Source organism: Mustela putorius, unplaced genomic scaffold, assembly GCF_011764305.1.
Source record: "Mustela putorius furo isolate JIRA1106 unplaced genomic scaffold, ASM1176430v1.1 tig00004039_pilon_pilon_pilon, whole genome shotgun sequence".
NCBI lineage: Eukaryota > Metazoa > Chordata > Mammalia > Carnivora > Mustelidae > Mustela > Mustela putorius.
In genome coordinates, this window is record NW_025422174.1 from 2313439 (window position 1) to 2335639 (window position 22201).

At 48.4% G+C, this 22201-nt stretch overlaps 1 protein-coding gene across 3 annotated transcripts in view; it reads right to left on the minus strand.

Moving 5' to 3' along the window:
* Positions 1-18310, minus strand: part of IL21R (interleukin 21 receptor) — a 33898-nt gene extending 15588 nt beyond the window's left edge. For 2 of the 3 annotated variants that reach the window (XM_045072552.1, XM_045072551.1), the window contains exon 1: positions 18176-18310. The gene's annotated coding sequence lies outside the window, so the exon portion shown is untranslated. The remainder of the gene's footprint in view (positions 1-18175) is intronic. The other variant, XM_045072553.1, reaches the window with a different exon arrangement.
* Positions 18311-22201: the final 3891 nt, after the last annotated feature.

Consider the following 22201-nt stretch of genomic DNA (forward strand, 5'->3'; position numbering starts at 1 on the left):
CCTGCAGGAGTCCTGTTACCACCCTTCGAGGATTCATCTCCCATCATGGGAGGTGGGGTTCATATCTGCCCCTCCATGGGCAGGTCCACACTCTGATCCCCACCCCAGCACCAGGCCTGGCATAGCTCTGTCTGTGTCACTCCCCAGAGGCTCTATCTGGACCATAAGATAACGCACCAACTCCCTTGCCCAGATTCAAGGCTCTCCATCCGTCCAAATTCCTCAGCTCAGCACACATGATACACAGGTGCCTGGCGATAGAGGGGATGCACCTGCTGCTTCTGTCTGCCTGACATCTATTCCTCTCTTGGGAAATGCTTCTCAGACTGGCGCTGTCCCTGTGTGGTCTGCGTGGAGAGGACTGGAACCCCTGATTTTCAGATGAGCACCTGACCCAGACCTGGCCAAGACAGCTCCCCACCTGCCTGGCCACATTGAATAGATCAGGGATGGACACCAACCCAAGCAAGGTGAATGAGAGCAGTCTGGGCATTTTCCTAGAATTCCAGTAAAGGGGTATTTTTTTGGCTGCCTGCTAAAAGCTAGTGGCCATCTTTGTCACTTCTTAGGGACAGCCTGCCTGAACTTTTCTCAAAAGCTGAGAAATACAGACCCAGAGTCCCCATGGCATTATTTGAGGACCTGGATCCAGCCGTACCTGATGTCTGCACTTGGACTTTTCGTTCACCTAAGCCCTCGCATTCCCCCCAAAAAACACCACCCACCCTATTTTGGTCACCCATGTGAATTATGTTTCTGTTGCTTGCCACCAAAGTTACCAGATACAGTGGAATACAACAAGAGGCCCAGAATTGGAAGTCAGAGTAGCTTGGAGCAAAAAATAGCAAATTTGTTTTCTGGAATTTCTTCTCTCAGACTTTGGTTATCATCTCTAAAATGGGGACAACCATGCGCACGGCACCTGGCAGTTAAGAAGGGTCAGTGGAAAGCAGATGCGACTGTGCTCTGTGAATCGGAAAGCGCCATACAAGGATGCGGGGTTCTAGTTGTTACTGGTCAGCTGTTCTGAATTACTCAGCCTCCCCCAGCACCTGAGGCCCTGACATGCCTTTGCATGAGGCAAATTCCTGTGCTGAGTCTTCTCCTTGAATACCCCCCCTCCCCATCCCTCTAAACCCAGACTTCATGGCTCCTTGGCTCCATCCATCCATCCATGAAGCCACTTTGGAATGTTCCAGAACTCTGGCCACTTACTGCCTTCAAGGTTTTCCCTGATGCTCTCATCTCCGTGCTATTTATCTTTACCTTGCCTTCCCTGTTCACTCCAATAAACATGTCTCAAAAGAAAATATATCCCTACAATCAACGGGAAACTAGTATGAAATGGAGAGATTGTATATACTTCAGTGGTTAAAAGGCAGACTCCAGGCCAGTCTGCTTCAGCTCAAATCCCAGCGCTGCCATTCACAGGCTGTGTGGCGTCAGTGAAGTTTACTTAACCTTTCTGGGCCTCAGAGTCCTCATCTGTAAAATGGACATACTAGTAACAGTGCCCACGTGGGGGGCGTCGGCCTTGGGAGACGTAAATTAGCCAGTATTTGTAAAGCATGGGGAACAATGCCCAACGTGATTATAGATACTGTGTTTCTTAAATGAAATGGTCGATTAACCGTAAAACTAGGGGGCGCCTGGGGGGCTCAGTGGGTTAAAGCCTCTGCCTTCTGCCCGGGTCATGATCCCAGGGTCCTGGGATCGAGCCCCACATCCGGCTCTCTGCTCAGCGGGGAGCCTGCTTCCCTTCCTCTCTCTGCCGGCCTCTCTGCCTACTTGTGATCTCTCTCCCTCCATCAAATAAATAAATAAAATCTTTAAAAAAAACCCAAAAACCCGTAAAACTAGGAGGCAAACAAAAGGCCATATTCAAGTCTGAGTGAGATAAAAACCGAGAAGTTGGGAAATCCAGTTTGCGTCCATTTAAAAGGGGGATTTAAGGGTTGTTTAGCACCAAACCGAGCTTCTCACTGGCATCAGAGGACTGGAAGAAGATTGAAAAGGATCTGACTCTTTGGGGTGCAGAGATATTGAACACTGTCTAAAACAAGCCGCTCGATTCTGGAAAGAGCAGCCCTGAATGGTCAAGTCACCGAGCCAGAAATCACATCCCCTCCCTTTCCCAGCCCCGCATCTGACCCCCTGCTACGGGGTCCCCTGTGGCAGCCCCTAGCTCTGAGGTCTCCTCCAGAGGAGTCAAGAGCCCCCGGCTTAGAATCTGCCGGGTCCCAGCTGTGTGTCCTCGGGCAAGTTCCTAACCCCTCTGGTTCTCTGTGGTCTCATCTATACCATGGGACTCATGACTCTGCTGAGGATTTGCTGGAAGCACCAAATACATCATTGCTTGCGAAGCAGTCCAGCACGGTCGTGCATGGGAACGGAGCTGGGGGAGAGGTGTTTCTCTGCCAGGCTCCAGGGCTGAGGAGCGATTTCACAGGTCGAGGTAGTTCAGATGAAAAGCCGCATTTCAGGAGATTCAAGGGAAGTGAAGGAGCTTGGAGGGTAGGAAGTCAGATTGAAGTAGGAGCTGGAGGAGAACACCAAGTGCTTAATTCACAGCCGCCAAAGAAATGCAAATTAAAACCACAATGACTTGCCGTTTTAATTCTACGCGATGGGCAAAAACTAAAGTCTGACAACATCGCGTGTAGGGGAGGGCATGGTGTAATGGGCGCTCTCGGTGGTGGGAATGAAATGAGTGGGCTGGGAAATAGTGTGGCACGGTGTGATAAGTGTGAGCAGGTTCCTTCACTGAGACCCAGCCGTTTCACTCCCGTGTAAACCACTGATGAAACCCTGGCATGTGGGGTTTCATGCGAGAAGCACACGCAGAGATGTTTGGAGCCGTGTTGATCTTACAGTGAGAAGTGGAAACAACCTAAGTATCCATCCACAGGAGAATGGAAAGGCCGACTTGGGGGGTCATGACTCAATGTGAGAACGAATCACGGTTTCACACAGCCAAGCAAATGACTCTCACGACAAAATGCGTCGTGAAAATAAGATAAAACAACACACGTGTAGTAATACCACCTATGGCCCACTGAACACTGGGTGAAACAGCTCTCTATATTGTTTAGATGAACCTATGTGTGTCCTGGAAGAATACAGAAATTGAAGGGGACGATAGGGAAAAAAAAAAATCAAAATTCTGAATAGCGTAGAAGAGGAGGGGAGTGGGATGGGGGCACGGGCAGGGGTCTCCACACTTGGGGGAAACTGACCGAAGTTACCCTGGGCATTGATTCTATTACTCGATATACCTTTTTGTATGCCCAAACCATTTCATGAAATTTTAAATGTCAGTTCATCTTATGTTTCCAAAATTAAAACTGAAGGGGGACTTCCATTTCTGGATATGTGGGAGTAGCTGATTCAGACTGTCCGAGTAGCTGAGAACAGCTACAAAGCAGGAAAAAAAAAAAATTAGAGGACACAAGAGAGCAACGAAGTTAGATGGGGCTTGGGAGGCCAGGGTTCTGGAGAGAAAAAAGTGCTGTGAAATTCTGCATGCAATTTCCCCTCCAATCATGTGCCAAGTCACTGCAAAGGCATCCCATCCGAAGAAACCCAGCCAAAAGAATCTGGCAACAAGTTTAAAAATTAAGAAAGAGATTTTGTAGTTTCATGAGTTCAAGCCCTGGCAAGGAAGATGGGCCCTGGTAAATAGTCACTTATTTAGGAAAGGTTATACCTTTGGAACAAGGAAAACTCAGAACCAGTTTAGCTGTAACTATAACAAGATGATCTGTCTACATGCTATATGTCTGCTAGAAAAAAAAATCAGAACCTCTCTGGAAAAAGTCAGCTTCACCCAAAGCCTCTGTATTTTTCATGCACAACGTCTAGCATTCCATCAAATGGACAAGCCAAACCTGGAAACAGTACCGGATGACCAAAATCCAAGAGGAAAACAGACACACAGGTGATTCAGAAAGTGGTGGCATCTAACACGATTTAAAAATACTCAAATGATGGAATACTATGCAGCCATCAAAAGAAATGAAATCTTGCCATTTGCGACAACATGGATGGAACTAGAGCGTATCATGCTTAGCGAAATAAGTCAAGCAGAGAAAGGCAACTATCATATGATCTCCCTGATATGAGGAAGTGGGGATGCAACATGGGGGCTTAAGTGGGTAGGAGAAGAATCAATGAAACAAGATGGGATTGGGAGGGAGACAAACCATAAGTGACTCTTAATCTCACAAAACAAACTGAGGGTTGCTGGGGGGAGGGGGTTTGGGTGAAGGGGGGTGGGGTTATGGACATTGGGGAGGGTATGTGCTTTGGTGAGTGCTGTGAAGTGTGTAAACCTGGTGATTCACAAACCTGTACCCCTGGGGATAAAAATATATGTTTATAAAAAATAAAAAATTAAAAAAAAAAAAACTCAAATGAATGTGGTGAAGAATTCTACCAGAAATAGGGAATTTATTTTTAAAAGTAGAAACCGTAGTGGTAACAAATTCAATAATTGAAATTTATAAGAAATGAATGGATTTAGCAAGAGATAGTAACATGAGAAGACAGGAATGTTGAGCTGGAATAGAAAGTACTCAGCTTGAAGCATGAAAAGGAAAAAGTATTTAAAAATACAGAAAAGAGCAAAAGAGATATATATTGTGGAGACGTCCAACATATTTGTATTTGGAGCATAAGAAGAGGAGAGAGAACAACTCAGAAGCGATAATAGAAATACTGGTTAAGAATTTTTTCAAAACTAGGCAAGGACATTAATCTACAGATTCAAGAGATCCTACAAACTTTGAGAAGGACAATTACAGCAAAAGCAACAGCAACAAACAACGACACACCGACACACATCATAGAAGAACTATTTTAAAAATTAAAGAAAAATACATACTTAAAAGCCAACTTAGAGGGGTGCCTGGGTGGCTCAGTGGGTTAAGCCGCTGCCTTCGGCTCAGGTCATGATCTCAGGGTCCTGGGATCGAGCCCCGCATCCGGGTCTCTGCTCAGCAGGGAGCCTGCTTCCCTCTCTCTCTCTCTGCCTGCCTCTCTGACTACTTGTGATTTCTCTCTGTCAAATAAATAAATAAAATCTTTAAAAAAAAAAAAGCCAACTTAGAATTTTATATCCAGAAAAAATATTCCCTCAAAAAAAATAAGACAAGCTCAATATAAAATAAACAGATCTCTTAAATTTCCACAGTTAACATTATATTTAATGGTGAAAAACAGAAATCTTTTCCTCTAAGATCATAGACAAGGCTGTCCACGCTCATGATTTCTAGTAAACATGGTACTAGAGGTTCTAGCCAAGACAATTCAGCAAGAAAAAGAAATCCAAGTCATCCTGATTGGAAAGGAAGAAGTAAAGCATTTCTGTTTGCAGATGATATGATCTTGTATATACATTCTAAAGAATCCACACCAAAAGGCCAAAATGAAACAAAACAAACAAAAAGTAGGCCTATTATTAGGCCTAATAAGTAATTTTAGCAAGGTCGCAGGACACGAGATCAACATGCAAAGTCAATTGTATCTTTGTACAACAGGAATGAACAATCTAAGAAAGTAATTCAGGACGCCTGGGTGGCTCAGTCATTTAAGTGTCTGCCTTCAGCTCAGGTCATGATCCCACAGTCCTGGGATCAAGTCCCAAATTGAGATCAAGTCCCAAATTGGGCTCCCTGCTCAGCGGGGAGCCTGCTTCTCCCTCTGACTGCCACTCCCCTTGCTTGTGTGCTCCCTCTCTCTGACAAATACATAAATCAAATCTTTTTAAAATTTAATTTTATCTTTCAGTGTTCCAAGATTCATTGTTTATACACCACACCCAGGGCTCCATGCAATACATGCCCTCCTTAATAAAATCTTTTTTAAAAAAAAGAATTCCATTTACAAGAATATCCAAAATAATGAAACAGATATCTAACAAAGGGTAAGACGTGTATATTGAAAACTACTAAGCATTTTTGAAAGAATGACAGAGGGCTCAAATAAATGGAAGCCTACCCCATGTTCATGGATTGGAAGATACAGTATTGTTAAGATGTCTTCCCCAATGATCTACAGATTCAAAGTGATCCCTATCAAAAGCCCAGCTGGCTCCTTTGCAGAAGTTAAAAAGCTGATCCTAAAGCTCATATGGAAATGCAAAGGGCCAGAATAGACAAAATCATCTTGAAGAAGAAGAACAACGTTGAAGGACTCAGACTTCTCCATTTCAAAGTCTACTACAAAGCTACAGTAATCAACCCAGTGAGGTACTACCCTATATAGAGATCGATGGAATCAAATTCAAAGTCAAAATTCACACGTTTACGTTAAGCTGATATTCGACAAGGATGCCAAGATAATTCGATGGACGGGAAATCATCTTTAAAATGAAAGGTCTGGAGACAATTGGATATCTGCATCCAATAGCATGGAGCTGGACTCCTATCTCGCACATATACAAAAGTTAACTCAAAATGGATTAAAGACCTAGCCGTAAGAGGTAGAAATATTAAACTTTAAGCATAAAATACAGCTCTAACTCTCTGTGACCTTGTATCACATAGTCGTTTCTTAGAAATGACACCAAAAACACAAGAACCAAACGAAAAAAATCAATACTATTTCAAAATTTAAAAATTTGTGCATCAAACAACATGACCAAGAAAGGAAAAAGGCAATACATAGAATGAGAAGACATTGTTTTTGAAGATTTTATTTATTTATTTGATAGAGATCACAAGTAGGCAGAGAGGCAGGCAGAGAGAGGTGGGGGTGGGGGGAAGCAGGCTCCTGCTGAGCAGAGAGCCCGATGCGGGGCTCAAATCCCAGGACCCCGGATCATGACCTGAGCCAAAAGCAGAGGCTTAACCCACTGAGCCACCTGGGCACACCGAGAAGAAATATTTTTAGTTATATATTTGTAAGAGGTCTCGTATCAGAATATATAAGGAACTCTTATAACTCAAGATTTAAAGACAAGCTAATTTTTTTTAAAGTTTTTTTATTATTTTTTTTTTATTTTTAGAGGGAGATCACAAGTAGGCAGAGAGGCAGGAAGAGAGAGACAGAGAGAGGGAAGCAGTCTCCCTGCTGAGCAGAGACCCCGATATGGGACTCGATCCCAGGACCCTGAGATCATGACCTGAGCTGAAGGCAGCGCCTTAACCCACTGAGCCACCCAGGCGCCCCCTTTTTAAAGATTTTATTTATTTATTTGACAGACAGAGATCACAAGTAAGCAGAGGTGCAGGCAGAGAGATAGAGAGAGGCAGGGGGAAACAGGCTCCCTGCTGAGCAGAGAGCCTGATGCGGGGCTCGATCCCAGGACCCAGGGATCATGACCTGAGCCAAAGGCAGAGGCTTAACCCACTGAGCCACCCAGGTGCCCCTAGACGAGCTGATTTTTAAATGTGTAAAATATTTGAATAGAAATTTCTTCAGAAAGATATACCAGTGACCAATAAACACATGAGAAGGTGCTAATTATCATTAGTGATTAGGGAAATGCAGATAAAAATCACTTCTAACCCACTAGATGGCTATTTTAAAAATAGAAAAATAAAAAGTGGTGAAGATGTAGGGTTCTAGAATCCTTATACATTGCTGATGGGAATGCAAAATGGTACATTTGCTATGGAAAACAATTTTGTAGTTAATCACAAAGTTAATATAGTGTTAGCCCATGACCAAGCAATTTGACTTCTAGGCATATAGTGAAAATAACTGAAAATATATGTCCATTAAAAAAAACAACAAACCTCTGTCCATGAATATTCATAGTGACATTATTCATAATATCTCCATACTGGAAGCAATCCCAGTGTCCATCAATTGAATGGACAAAACATAGAATATCCATAGAACAGAATATTATCCAGTCATACAGATGAGTGGATCATACTGATCGATGCTTCAACACAGGTGCATCTTGAAAATTTATGCTAAGGTTAAGAAGCTAGACACCTGGGGCACCTGGGTGGCTCAGTGGGTTAAACCCTCTGTCTTCGGCTCAGGTCATGATCTCAGGGTCCTGGGATCGAGCCCTGCATGGGGCTCTCTGCTCAGCGGGGAGCCTGCTTCCTCCTCTCTTCTCTGCCTGCCTCTGCCTACTTGTGATCTCTGTCTGTCAAATAAATAATCTTAAAAAAAAAAAAAGAAGCTAGACACAAAATCTACATATTGCATGACTCCATATATATGAAATTTCTAGAACAGGCGGATGCATAGAGACAGAAAGTAGATGGGGTTATCAGGAGCTGGAGTATGAAAGGAAGGGGAATGGTGCGTTGGGCCTTTTTTTTTTTTTTTTTATGAAGTGCTGAAAATGTTCTGTAGTTAACAAGGGTGATGGTCGCACAACGTTGTGAACATGCCAAAAACCACATTAACGGTATGCTTTCGAAAAGTGGATTGCATGATAGGTGAATTAGTTACACTTTTTAAAATAAAGGCAAAATAAAGATATGTTCCAGACCAAAAAAAGAAGCAGAGAGAATTTTTCACTAGTAGACTACATCAAAAGATACATTGAAGTGAGTTTTTGGGGCAAAAGAAAAATAACACCAGTTGGGAAGCCAAGGTACTAAAAGAAGGAATAAAAGCTGTAGAGAATATTAAAAATATAAATGAATAATAATTGCTTAAAATAATAATAATGGCAATGTCTTATGAAGTTTAAACTGTATGCAAAATTAAAATACCATGATACCCCCAAAGGTAAGATGGTGTTGGGAAACCTGGAAATCCACATGACAAAGAATGAGCACAGACCCTTACATCACACACACAAATTAGCTTAAAATGGATTAAAGATCTCAATGTAAGACTTGAAACCATGAAACTTCTAGAAGAAAACATGAGGGAACTATTCAGAACATTGGGCTTGGCAATTCTTTCTTGGAAACGACGCCAAAAGCACAGACCATAAAGCAAGCACAGGCACACAGGGCTGCATTAAATCCCTCCGTGCAGCACAGGAAGCAGTCAATAGGGTGAAAAGACAACCTACAGGATGGTCAAAAATCTTCGAAAACGAAATATTGGATATATTCAGATGATATGAAGAACTCCTACAATCCAGTAACAAAACAAAACAAATAGCTTGATGGACACGTGGGTAAAGGAGAGCCCAGATGTCCCTCGACAGATGAGTGCACAAAGAAAATGTGGTAGGGGGGCCTGGGTGGCTCAGTGGGTTAAAGCCTCTGCCTTCGGCTCAGGTCACGATCCCTGGGTCCTGGGATCTAGCCCCGCATCGGGCTCTCTGCTCAGCAGGGAGCCTGCTTCCCTCTCTCTCTCTGCCTGCCTCTCTGCCTACTTGTGATCTCTGTCTGTCAAATAAATAAATAAAATCTTTAAAAAAAAAGAAAATCTGGTGTGTATATATATACATATATATATATGTATATATATATATGTATATATATACACACACAATGGACTATTACTCAGCCTTCAGAAAGAAGGAGATCTTTTTTTTTAATTAATTTTTTTTTTTGACAGAGAGATCACAAGTAAGCAGAGAAGCAGGGGGAAGCAGGCTCTGTGCTGAGCAGAGAGCCCCATGCAGGCTCGATCCCAAGACCCTGAGATCATGACCTGAGCCAAAGGCAGAGGCTTAACCCACTGAGCCACCCAGGTGCCCCCAGAAAGAAGGAGATCTTACCATTTGCAAAGACGTGGATGAACTAGAGAGTATTATGCTGAGCAAAAAAAAAAATCAATCAGAGAAAAACAATTCTCATATGATCTCACTCATATGTGGAATTTAAGAAACAAAACAGATGAACGTAGGAGAAGCGAGGAAAAAACAAAAGATGAAGTCAGAGAGAGAGACAAACCAGAAGAGGCTGTTAACTATAGGAAACAGACTGCGGGTTACAGGAGGGGAGGTGGGTGGGGGGAGATGGGGGAACTGGCTGACGGGCTTCAGGAGGCCCCTGGATGGAATGAGCCGTGGGTGTTATAGGCGGCTGATGAATCACTCAACTTTGCCCCTGTAACACGGCAGGTTAATTAATGGCTCAAATTTACATTAAAAATAAATAAATAAAAAGAAAAATAGAAAACGGTCTTGAAGAGATAGTTCTCCAAAGAAGATTGAGAAGATGGCCAACAGGTGTATGAGAAGATACGCGACATCACTAACCATCAGGGAAATGGAAATCAAAACCACAATGAGTTGTTACTTCCCACGTATGAGGATGGATGTAGTATTGGTGAGAGTGTGGAAAACCTGGATCCCTTATGCATTGTTTGTGGAATCACTGAGTGGTGCAGACACAATGGGAGACAGTATGGAGGTTCCTCAAAATATTAAAAGGAAGGGGCACCTGGGTGGCTCAGTGGGTTAAAGCCTCTGCCTTTGGCTCCGGCCATGATCCCAGGGTTCTGGGATCGAGTCCCGCATCGGGCTCTCTGCTGAGCGGGGAGCCTGCTTCCTCCTCTCTCTCTCTCTGCCTGCTTCTCTGTCTACTTGTGATCTTTGTCTGTCAAATAAATAAATAAAATCTTAAAAAAAATTAAAAGGGAAACACCATGGGGCTGGGTAACATTTCTGGGTGGATATCCAAAAGACCTGGAACCAGGATCTCAGAGATATTTGCCCCTCGATGTTCATTGCAGCGTCGGTCGCAACAGTCGAGATGCGTGAGCAACCGAAATTCACCGACCGACGAATAAATAGAGGCAGCGCGTCCATATATACAGCGTAAGATTATTTCGCCTTAAAAAGAAAGAACGCTACAACATGAATGAACTTTGAGGGCTTTCTGCTACGTGATATAAGCCAATCACTAAAAGAAAATATTGTACGATTCCACTTACATGACATATCTGAAGTCACCACACTCACAGAAACAGAAAGCAGAATGGTGGTTTTCAGAGGACGGAGGGCGGGGGTAATGAGGAGTTGTTCAATGGGCATGAAATTTCTGTTGTGAAGAAGTTTCAGAGATCGGCTGCACAATACGGTGCATACACTTGGCAATACTGTACGATTCTGTATTGTCCCTGCAAAATTTATTAAGAGGAGAAAAAAATATTTACTAGCTAATGAAGTCCCCAGCTGAGTTGCTCTGCCTTGCACTCGTGAGGTTAGCAGATGAAGGGGTCTACAAACATTGTCAAAGCAAAGGCAGGAAGTCTCCCACTGGTGGTCAGTTGAACTGAACTGGATTTGGCAGCTATTTTCGTCCTGTATCTGGAACTCCGGCTTGAAAAAAATGTGCGAGGGGCGCCTGGCTGGCTCAGTGGGTTAAAGCCTCTGCCTTTGGCTCAGGTCATGATCTCCGGGGCCTGGGATCGAGCCCCACATGGGGCTCTCTGCTCAGCACGGAGCCTGCTTCCCCCTCTCTCTCTCTGCCTGCCTCTCTGCCAACTTGTGATCTCTCTGTGAAAGAAAGAAAGAAAGAAAGAGCTAACAAAGTTAATAAAGTGTGAAGAAAATCTATTGTATTTCCAGATACCAAGAACAAACAAGAAAACTTAAAAATAATACAATTTGCATTAGCATAAAAAAATCAAATGCTCTAATGAGCTCTAGTGAGAGATGCAGGGGACCTCTGCACAGACCTACAAGATGGGTTAGAGACAGGTAAATAGAGGGACATACATGCTCATGAATTAGAAAATTTCATATTTTAAAGATGTCGGTTCTCCCCAAATAGAGCTGAAGTTTCAAAGAAATCTCAAGTTTCAAGAAAATCCCCAGCAAAATTTCCTTTGGTGGAAACTGACAAGCCAGTGTGAAAATGTACAGTAAAAAGCAAAGGACTGAGATAAATTCAGACAAATAAAATGGCACCATTGCCAGGAAAATAAACATTGTTGCAATGGAAAAGAACTGAGGTTGGAAAGAGACTCATTTATCCTCACTTGATTTTCAACAAAGGCACTACTGCGAAGTCCTGGGGGAAAGCATGATTTAAAAAAATTTAAAAAAGATGGTAAGATTAATTGGATCTTCATATGGGAAAAAATAAATCTTGACCCTCTACTTCACATCACACATAAAAACCAACCAGATATTTTGTGGACTTTATGTCAGAGGTAAAACAATAAAGCTCCTAGAAGTAAACAGAGGATAATACTTTCATGACCTTAGGGCAGACAACACTTTTTAAACAGCACATAGAAAGCTTGAGCTGTAAAGAAAAAGTCTGATAGGTTGAACCTCATTAAAATTAAGAATTTTTGTCCACTGAAAGATTTCATTAAGAGGATAGAAAAGAAACTGAAGTGGGAAGAGATTATATCTGTTTCTATAAATCTGTGTCTGTATGTTTCTTTTATATAACTATAGGCAATCCCTATATTTTATATAGTTATTTATAATATACATAATATATATATAATTATAAAATATGTTATACATATATTTTATATATATCTGTAATATACATAAAATTTATATCTATATCTATATCTGTATCCAGCATATATAAAGAGCTGCTACAAAACAACAATAAACAACACAAAACTCAATTTTGAAAAGAGGGATGAAAAGCTTAAAGAGACATTTCACCAAAGAAGACATCCAAATAGCCGATAAGCATAGTAAAAGGTGCTTAAAAACATGACTCATCAAGAAAATGCAAATTTACTCTCTGTGTGTAACTGTTTGGAACACTTCTGCTGAACAGAATCCCACTTCCAGGCCACGCATCGAAGAGAAACACGTACATCTGTACATGGGCCGCCATGCGCCGAGGCGTTCACAGCAGCCTGATTTACAACCACCCCAAACTGGAAAGAACCCAAGCGTTGGTTCCCCTGTGTCTTCTTTCCCTCAAGGATGATTCAGGAACAGGAACGCTGAGTGTCTCAGGTCAGTCGCCATCTCCAGGGGGACATGGGCGGGGATTGGGCTTGAAAGTGAAAGGTAAGGCAGGAGTGCGGTAAAAACAAAATGGCCCGTTTCCCACAGGGACCAAGAAGAAATGAGGTGGGCGAAGAGGGACTCCCCAGCCATGCCAGAAACAAGAGCCAGTAGGTCGCCAGAAGGGGAAGTGTCAAGACTGAGGGACTTCCCGAGAGGGAACTCAGAAGAAAGGGCTCCCAGTTGACCCCGGGTCTTCAGGGGCTCCTGCCCACCTGTCTTCCTCCCTGATCTCGCCAGTGTCCAGCCGGGGCACCTCCAACCCAGTCCTCATCACAGCTGGGTCCTTCTGTGCCTCCCCACTGCCCTTCAGAGAAGACCTCAAATCCCTTCGCCTAGCATTCGAGACATTCCAGGATCTGACCTCCAGGACCCATCCTGCACTCTAGGTACACCAGATGCCCGACAGTCTCCCCAACGTGCCCGTTCACCCCGCGTCCACACCTTAGCACGTGTCCTTTCAACCACCAGAACTCTCCACGGTCTGTGGTGGCCAGCCAGCCTCCCACTCAGGCTTCAAAATCAAGTTCAAATGACGTCTCTTCTGTCAGTCTTCAAGCGCTCCGAAGAGTATGAGTCACTCTTTCCTCTGGGGTCGATCCGTCCACCCGAGCACACTGCTCGGGGTGTTTGCAGCAACATTCTGACCAACAGCCCGGCGGGGACCATGTGTCTCTCGGTTACGGCTGAATTGCCAGTGGTTAACGAGCTCCCGACACCCAGTAGATGCACAAAGCTTCTGTTACATGACCGACTAAATGAAAGCAGACGTTTTTTATCAAAATGGATTTTGAAGGCTACTTTCGATGGTAAAACCCATGCAGTGGGTTTTAGCCAATGGTATTCTTCTTGACTCCTCTTTCTTAAATTTGGTGCACTGAGGATCTTGATGTACTTGATAAGGATAAAAGCTTCACTGCTCTACCACAGGACCTTTGCACATGCCATTCCCTCTGTCTAGAACATTTTTCCTTGTGCTTCTTCGCTTTCTCATCCTCTGGTTTCGACTTCTATGTCGCCTTCTCAAAGAGGCCATCGCCACGTGTCCCCGGCAATTCTCTGGGCCACACGTCCCTTTGCCTCCTTCCTCCCAGTCGTGACATTGGAATTAGTTTAGTGAGTGTTTGTGTTTATGATCTGTCTCCATCATGGAGCATGAGCTCCCGGAGGCAGGGAAATGTGTCTCTTTCCCTCCCAAAAGAAAGTATCCCTATTGTGCGGAGTGGGTCCTGGCGCAGAGCAGGTGCTCAGTGAGTAGCTAGGGGAACGGTGAGTGAACGGACAAGGCTAAGAATTGCTGTGTCCTGGGGCGCCCGCGTGCTTCCGTTGGTTAAGTGTCTGGCTTTGGCTCGGGTCCTGGAATCGAGCCCCGCCGTATCAGGCTTCTTGCTCAGAAGAGAGTCTGTTTTTCTCTCTCTTTCTCTCTCTCTTCCCCTCTGCCCCTCCTTACTGCTCTCAAAAAATAAATAAAAACTTATTTAAAAAAAAAAGAATTGCTGTGTTCAGTCATACAAGAAGCAGGCCCACAGGCTGCCCCCACTCCCACCGAGAGACCTCAGTTTCCCCATCAGCTCCATCACACACAGTCCTCGGGAACTTCCCGCCACCCCAAGCAACACCCTCAGCTCTGAGAATCTGAGCAAACATGACTGCTGTCGTCAGAACAGTGACAGGAACTTTCAGCGAGGGACAGTGGGCTGCCCGGGGTCGCACAGAAACTTCTTAGCCAAGCATGAGCTCTCAGGCTGGGGAAGAATCAGCCTGGTAGCCCTCGATCAGAAAGAAGGCTCTCCCACTAACCCACAGTGGACCCTGAGGCGTATCTCTCCCTCTGTCTGGGGCTCAGTTTTCCTTGCCTAGAGAATGGGGCAGTGCCCTGGCCTGGCCGAGGGAGTGTGAGGCGGGCATACTGCAGGTGTGTGGGGAAGGTTACTTGCTTCTTACAAGTGGTTTTTTTTTTTTTTAATTTTGCCAGTCCAAGGGGTGGGTGGTGGGTGTCTGAGCCCCGGTGAGCCAGGACCGCGGGGTCAGAACTTCATCAGTAGAGGTTGAACACGAGGGGAATGTCCTATCGAACCTCAGCCTGTGACACCTGATGTCTCTCCCTCCCTAGCCTGAACAAGCCTTTCCTACGGGGACTTCTCCCAGCCTGCGTAGCCCCTCTCGGTTCCTATAGACACCCCTCCCTCCAGCCCCCTCACCCCCCAGACCAGGACGGGCTAACTGGAAGGCAGAGGGAGAAGGGATGCTTGCGGGTTGCAAGGTGGGGGTTGGGACAGGGCTGGCAGCTTGCCTTCTAGTCCCCCCACCCCCACCCAGCAGGACCCCGCCAGCCTGCCCTCACGCTGGCCAAGTGGGCGGAGTGTTATGGATTCCTACTGGAGAAGCTCTGCAGTCCCTGGTCCCAATCCACATCCTCCAGCCCTCTTGGCGGATGAGGAAAGCAGAAGCCCAGAGAGGTCCAGCGCCTTTGCTTATGGTCACTCAGTGTGGAAGGACCAGGGGATCATTTGGGTGGCTGCACCCTTCCTGGGGGGTGGGGGGACCAGCAGGCTAGGCCCCAGCCACTGGGGGACCTCAGGGGGGCCCCTGCCTGCACCCTGGGGAATATTCTCAGGATGTTTCAGAAGTTCCAGGTTTACTCAGATCTTGCATATGAGCTGTCGTAAAAAGTCCCTTTGGCCAGACGCCAGAGCAAAGAGTGGGGGCGGTGGCACCTGTGAGCCGGGGGTGGGGTGGAGGTGGGGCCCGGGGGGGGGGGAGTGTGTGTGCAAGGGGGGGCCCCACCCCCACATTTTGGCAAAGATGGGAGAAGCAGGGGAGGAAAGGATTGTGGGGACAAACGACCCTCCTCCCGGAAGGGTTTGTTCCTCCTGTCTTCACAGCTGCCCTCCCTCTGCTTGTGAAAGACTCCCTGGGTGACCCTGAAACCCCTACCCCTCTCTGAGCCTCAGTTTCCCCAGCTGTGAAAGGCAGAGTAGGATCACCATAAGGACTTCCGCTCCCCAAAGGCTTAGCATGAGCCAGACAGCATGCCCTGTGTTCTGGCGAATCACAAGACGGCGATTACCAGCAACATTTCATGTAAGACACAATTGCTCCCATCCCTTGTGAGCCAGGCCCGAGCCCCCTCCCCTCCTCACGGCGCGGGCCCTGTGCGCCGGCGCCACGGACTCCCCAGGACCTGGGACAGTGCCTGCTGCAAGAGCAGATGCTTAAAAACACACACGTAGAATAAAACCTCCCAACAAACGGGCAGTGGATGTTACCGATGGGGAAAGGGAGGCTCGGAGACGTGGTGTGGCTCCCTCAAGGTCACACAGGAACCGTGGGGGGAAGCTGGGTCTCTGTCTCGTCCCAGCTGACTCCACAGGCCCAAATCCCACCAGCGCTGTGGCGGGCACCCCGGGTCCCGCGCCCCTGACCCGGCCACGGGGACCTCCCAGCCGTCACTCCTGCCCGCATGCCTTCCGAAGGCGCTGGCTCTCCTCCCTTGAGTCAAGGATGCCTTCTTCCTTCATTCAGTCCTTTTTCAGGCACCAGGGAGAAACGTGGTGCCTCCCAAAGCCTCTGGCGTCTTTGCCTCTTTCCACTTCCTCACCCTGCCCCCACCCACTGCCCCGCAAGCCCATGACGGCCTCCGACCCCCACCCCCACCCCTCACTGGGCAGGTGGGAGCCCAGGGCTCGGCCCTCGTCTTGTTCCCCCCACCTCTCCTGGCCCTGGATTTCCCCTCCCCTGTGGGACGGTGAGGATTCCAGACACGGGGCCAGGCGTGGAGTGGGCAGGACTCTGCTGAGCCCAGCGTGGGGAGCAGGTGATCCGGGCTGTCCCCCTGAAGCCTGCCCAACCCCCTCTCGGAAGGGCCCTCCAGGCTGAGAGTCTTGCTTCTAGGCGACCCTGCCCAGAATGCGTGGCCCTGCCATCAAGTAGACTGGGGGACCAAACGTAACTCCGCATCTCGTGGCCACAGGTGACCTGGGATCCTCAATCTTCTCATCTGTGAAATGGGCAGAATGAGGCTCCCGGCCTCTGATGATGTAAGGACAGCGGGAGAGCCTCAGGTGTCAGCAGCGTGCTGAGCCCTAGGGCGGGGGCTGGGGTTGGGGGAGACAACAGAACCACAGAGGCTGCAGGAGGAAAGTTCTTGAATGTGCCTCTGCACCCTGCTCCGCTCTCGGAGACTGGCCCTTCTCTGCCGTGGGCTCCAGGTTCCTTGTGGTTACAAGCTGCCTTCCTGGGCAGACCTCCATCTCTCATGTTCTTATGCCCTCCAATCCTCACAACTAGTCCCACGAGAATGGAAATGTTGCATCCCCATTTTGCAGATGAGAAGACTGAGACCCCACAAGGCTGGACGAAGCCCAGAGACTTGCCTGCATTCACCCCTCTAGGGAGTCTCGTCGCTGGCTCTTGAACCCACCAGGTCTCCACCTCCCCACCCCCACTCCACCCTGCGCTTCTAAAATCCCCGCGCTTCTCTTCCCCCAGGGGAGCGCAGATGTCTTCCCAGGAGCAGCCCCTGACCATTCCTTCCGCAGGTCCAACGTCCCCCCCAGAAGCCCTCACTCCCCCAGCTGCTCTGCCCTGCTCTGCCCGGAAAGTGTCTGCTGTTCCTTCGCTGCTCTCCTTCCCACAGGTCACCATTCAGCCCAGGCCTCCAGGCTCAGCCTCTCCACCGCCCCGCGACGCCGCCCCCGCCCCCGCTCCTCCATGGGTCCATCCCCTGGGCTTCCGTGAGAAGGAGACCGTGTGGAGGACAGGGCCAGCCTCCGAGTTGCCCGCCCCCCCCTCTGCGCACGGGGGAGTCACCTTGGGAAAATCGCTCTGCCTCTCAGACCCAGACCTCGTTCTCTCTCTGAAGTGGGCACACCAACCCATTTTGAGGGGTTCGATGGCACAAAATAGCTAAAACATGGAACCCGGTCCAAAATCTCTACTCTCCCCCCCCAAACTGGGCCCCCTGGGGGTGCCGTGCCACGCCATCGCTTCACCCGTACCCACTCTGCCCTCCTCAGCTGCCCAAAACCATGTCCGGGCTCGGCGCTCCTTCCCCAAGCCCTACCTTCTGGAGGCTGGTTTCCACAGACAGCTCAGGGGGTCCTCTGGGCCATGTCCCTGCCCCCAGGCCCCCTGCAGACCCACAGAAAGACCCTGTGGTCCTCCTGTGTGGGCCACAACAGGAGACTCCGGCCCCAACCCTGCTGGTCTCACTCTCCCGGCTGTGACGAGGGTGAAACCCCTCCAGGACCTCCCACCTCGGGCAGAGAAGATGCCAGGTCCCCAGGGAAGACGATGACGGCGTGGAGCGGTTACCTGCTGTTCCAGCTTCTCCCTCAGAAATCCATTCTGTGCGCTCAGGGCAATCCGGTGGGCTTCCAGGAGGCGGCAGCTAAGGCTCGGCGTGGGGGTGGGGGAGGAGAGTTAGCAGGAACAGGCAGGGTTAGGGGGTGGGGATCCACAGCCTGGGCCGGAGTCACCAGCCAGACCAGCCAGGACCTGTCACCCTGAGGGATGGCAGCCGGGCTGCAGGCAGGCGGGCCCCACGGAGGGAGCCGGCTCGGGGCACAGGCGGGTCACATCCCAGCGAGATCGACGGCAGCGGCTGAGGTAAGAGACCACTCGGCCGCACCAGGGAGGGGACACGCGGCGGCGACAAGGGCTGATCAGGCAGACAGACAGACAGACAGATGGGGGAAGTCAAGCAAAGCGGCTGGTGGCCAGGCAGGCAGGCAGACAGACAGACAGACAGACGGCCCTGCGGCTGTCAGTCCCGCTCCCGGAGAAGCCCGCGTCCAGTCAGCCCCCCGAGCCCGTGGTTCCCTCGGCAGAGAGGCCCCGTGGGTTTGTCGGAGTGCGGCTGCCTCCCGGCCTGGCCTCGTGTGCAGGGCGGGGAGGAACAGGAGGATGTGGGGAGCCGCTCCCCGCAGGCCCCGCCCCAGGGCCGCTGGCCCCGCCCCAGGGCCGCTGGCCCCGCCCCAGGGCCGCTGGCCCCGCCCCAGGGCCGCTGGCCCCGCCCCAGGGGAGTGCGAGAGCAGTGGGAGGGGGCTGCGCCGCAGGCGGGGCGCTCGGATTACCAAAGGTCACCTGCTAGGAAGACCTTTGCGGCCACCGCGAGGCCTCACGGTCATGACCTATGAGAGCGGCAGGCAGGGCCTGGGAGCCGCCGCTTCCCACAGATGTGGCCGCCAAGGCTCCGAGGGGTGCAGGGGTGGTGTAAGGGGTCCCAGGGGGCCCCGGGGGTCCTCAGAGCCCAACTCTCAGCTCAGAGAGAAGACCGAGGGCCCAGGGCAGAGACTCGCGGAGGTCCCAGGCTTCACAGGGGCCTGCCTGGCCCAGGAGGGTCTGAACTTGGAACTCTGTCCCAGACTCTCCCTTTCACTTGAATCTAGCTGCCTGCTCCAGGGCTGCTGGGAGCAGGACCCTGACTCCACGCCCTTGAGAGGACAGTCCCTCGGGCACCTCACGTCACCTCTCTGAGCGGCTCCTTTCCCCCAGATGTCAAGCGCAGACATCTAGCCCAGGGCAGAGGGCAGCCTTTTGGAGCACCTGATGAAAGAAATTCCCAAAAGAGTTTCCATCTCGCTGACAAGCCAGAGGGGCCCATGAAAGGGTTAGATGTCTCTCTCTGGCAGATATTTAAGAAATCAGGAGAGAAATTTCAGCAGACTCCTACCCAGCAGCCTCAGAGGGGAGAGCAAGAGAACTTAACTGCCATCACTCCTGTTGCGATCTTGCATTTTTAAGGCACCTACGCGATCTCATTTTATCCCACAAACCCTGTGAGGCAATAAGACTGTTCTCCCATTTTACAGATGAAGAAAACAAAGCTCAGAGAAAGGAAACATCATTAAGAGGCTAAGAAGCTTCTTGGCTCAGAAGTGACTTCAAGCTAAGAAGTGCCATGTGGTGATGGATCCTCGTGCCTAAGCCTGCACCAGGCTGTGACAATGGGGCCAAACCAGGACAAAATGTTACCGGGGGGATGGGGACTCCATTGCACCATTGGGATGATACAGGTTGGCTCAAACGTGAGAGCCATCTCTCCCCAGCTGACTCATTTTTGGGAAACAATTTACAGCTAACCCACATGATTGCTCCAAAGGAAAAGAGAAAGCATCTTGCTACTATTTCTTCTATTTTTTTTTTCCTTTTTTCTAGCTGTTTTTGAGGAACTTGGTACAAATTCCCCTGTGGCTGATTTGAAGGATGTTTGCCCTATAGAAATTCTCTCCCCCACTGCTGAAATATCTCATGTTCTCCAGAGAACCAGTGCTGGGAGGAAGCCAGCTTTTGTTTTTCTTTCCTTTCTCTTGATCTTCAGGGTGAGTTTTATGATACGGTTGCAGAGGAATCTGGGCGGTTGAACGATCAAGGAAAAGTACAATGGAGCTAAAATTTGCTGAGATTACTCTGTGTCGGGGTTGTTTTCTTTTTTCTAAATTTTTAATTTTTAAGTAATCTTAAAAAATAAAAGCCCATTTTTAAAATTTAAAATCTTTTTAATTTTATTAATTATTTTATTAATAAAATGGAAGCCCCAACGTGGGACTCGAACCCACAACCCTGAGATCAAGCGCTTCATGCTCCACTAACTAAGCCAGCTGGGCGCCCCTGTGCCAGGATTTTTAAAGCCTTTAAAGATACATCATCTCACTCAAAACTCATCACTGGGGGGTGCCTCAGTTAAGCAACTGACTTCTGGTTTCGGCTCAGGTGGTGATCTCAGGGTCATGGGATTAAGTCCTACATTGGGTGCGGATCACAGAGTCTGCTGAAGATTCTCCCTCTCCCTCTGCCTGGCTAAATAAATAAATAAGTCTTTTTGAAAAACCTCATCATCGTCTTTTACAGAGAAGGAAGTCGAGGCTCAGAGAGAGCAAATGACTTGTCCAAGGTCACACAGCTGGTGAGTGGTAGAGTTGGGATCTGAACTCAGACTTCGGGCTCCCAAGCATATATTCTTAATGGCTCACTACACTGCTTCTGGAAGTACGTTAACCTGAGGATAGTTGATCCCTCCTGCCTCCCCACCATTCTCCCCACTCACCCATTCACCCACCAACCCACACATCCACTCTTCTCCCCACTCGTCCAGCAGGCCAACCCCTCTCCCAGTCCCTGCCTTCTGCCCAACAATACTGAGCCAGCCCCTGGCTATGTATTCGGGGTACCCCACAGAAATATACACAAGTGACAGCCCTCGTGCGGCCTGTATTCTAATGGAAAGAGACAGACAAAAAGAACTAACGGACAGACGAAATGCGAAGTGTACTAAGTGGCACAGAAAACCAATGCAAGGTCAAGGCAGGAACATTTAGGGGCTGGAGGCTGGAAGACAGAAAGGACCCAGCCGTCGTGGAAACGTTTTGGGCAGAAGGCACTGCAAGTACAAAGGCACTGAGGCAGGAAGGAATGGGGCTGGCTCCAGTGCGGCGAGCAGTGCGGTGGAGCAGAGCCACCAAGCTAAGGAATACAGGGAGCTGGTCAGAAGTCACACAGTGCCCGGGCACCGCGTGGGACCTGTCAGGACGGCAAGGAAGGTAGATTTGGTTCCCAGGGATAGGGGAAGTCATCTGAGGTTTTCATCAGAGGGGTGGCTTAATCCAATGTACATTTTCAAGAAAGTGCTCGGGCCGGTGACTTAGGGAGTAGGTCAGGTGCAGCGGGAGACACTTAACTCCTTGTGTTTAAAAAGTAGATGATTTTGGAGGTGGAAACTGAAGCTGCCTTGTTTATGGGGTTGACTGTGACACCCCTCAGATCTAGATCTGTGTTGAGGCAAGGGTCCCTTGAGGGGGCTCTTTGGGTCTGGGTGTAGCTCACAAGCATGGCCCCCAAAGTCCCAGAAGGAGGGTGTGATAAGACCTCTGGACACCCGTCCCAACCCCCACTAGTATTCAGAGCTGGTCAGTGGGGAGGAAGTGGTTAAATTTGCATTTCAGCCAAAGACCTACTGGGGAAAAAAATAATTGAGAGAACCCCTCTTTCAGCTCGTTTCCTCTTTTTTATTTTTATTTTAACAGCCTTATTAAAGGCATAATTTACATAGCATAAACTCTAGCCATTGAACGTGCGCAAAGCAATGATTTTTAGGGAGTTCGGACTCCGTCATCACCACGATCCAGTTTTAGAACATTTCCAGAAAGATCCCTGACCCAGTTTTAGAACATTTCCAGAAAGATCCCTTGTGTCCATTTGTAATCAATCCCATTCCCCCTCCTGGCCCAGCTAATCTTTCTGTCTATACTGCATTTCCTTTTCCTTTTCTGGCTATTTCATATAAATTGAATTTTGCATGTGGCCTTTTGTGTCTGCTGTCTTTTATTGAGTGTAACGTGT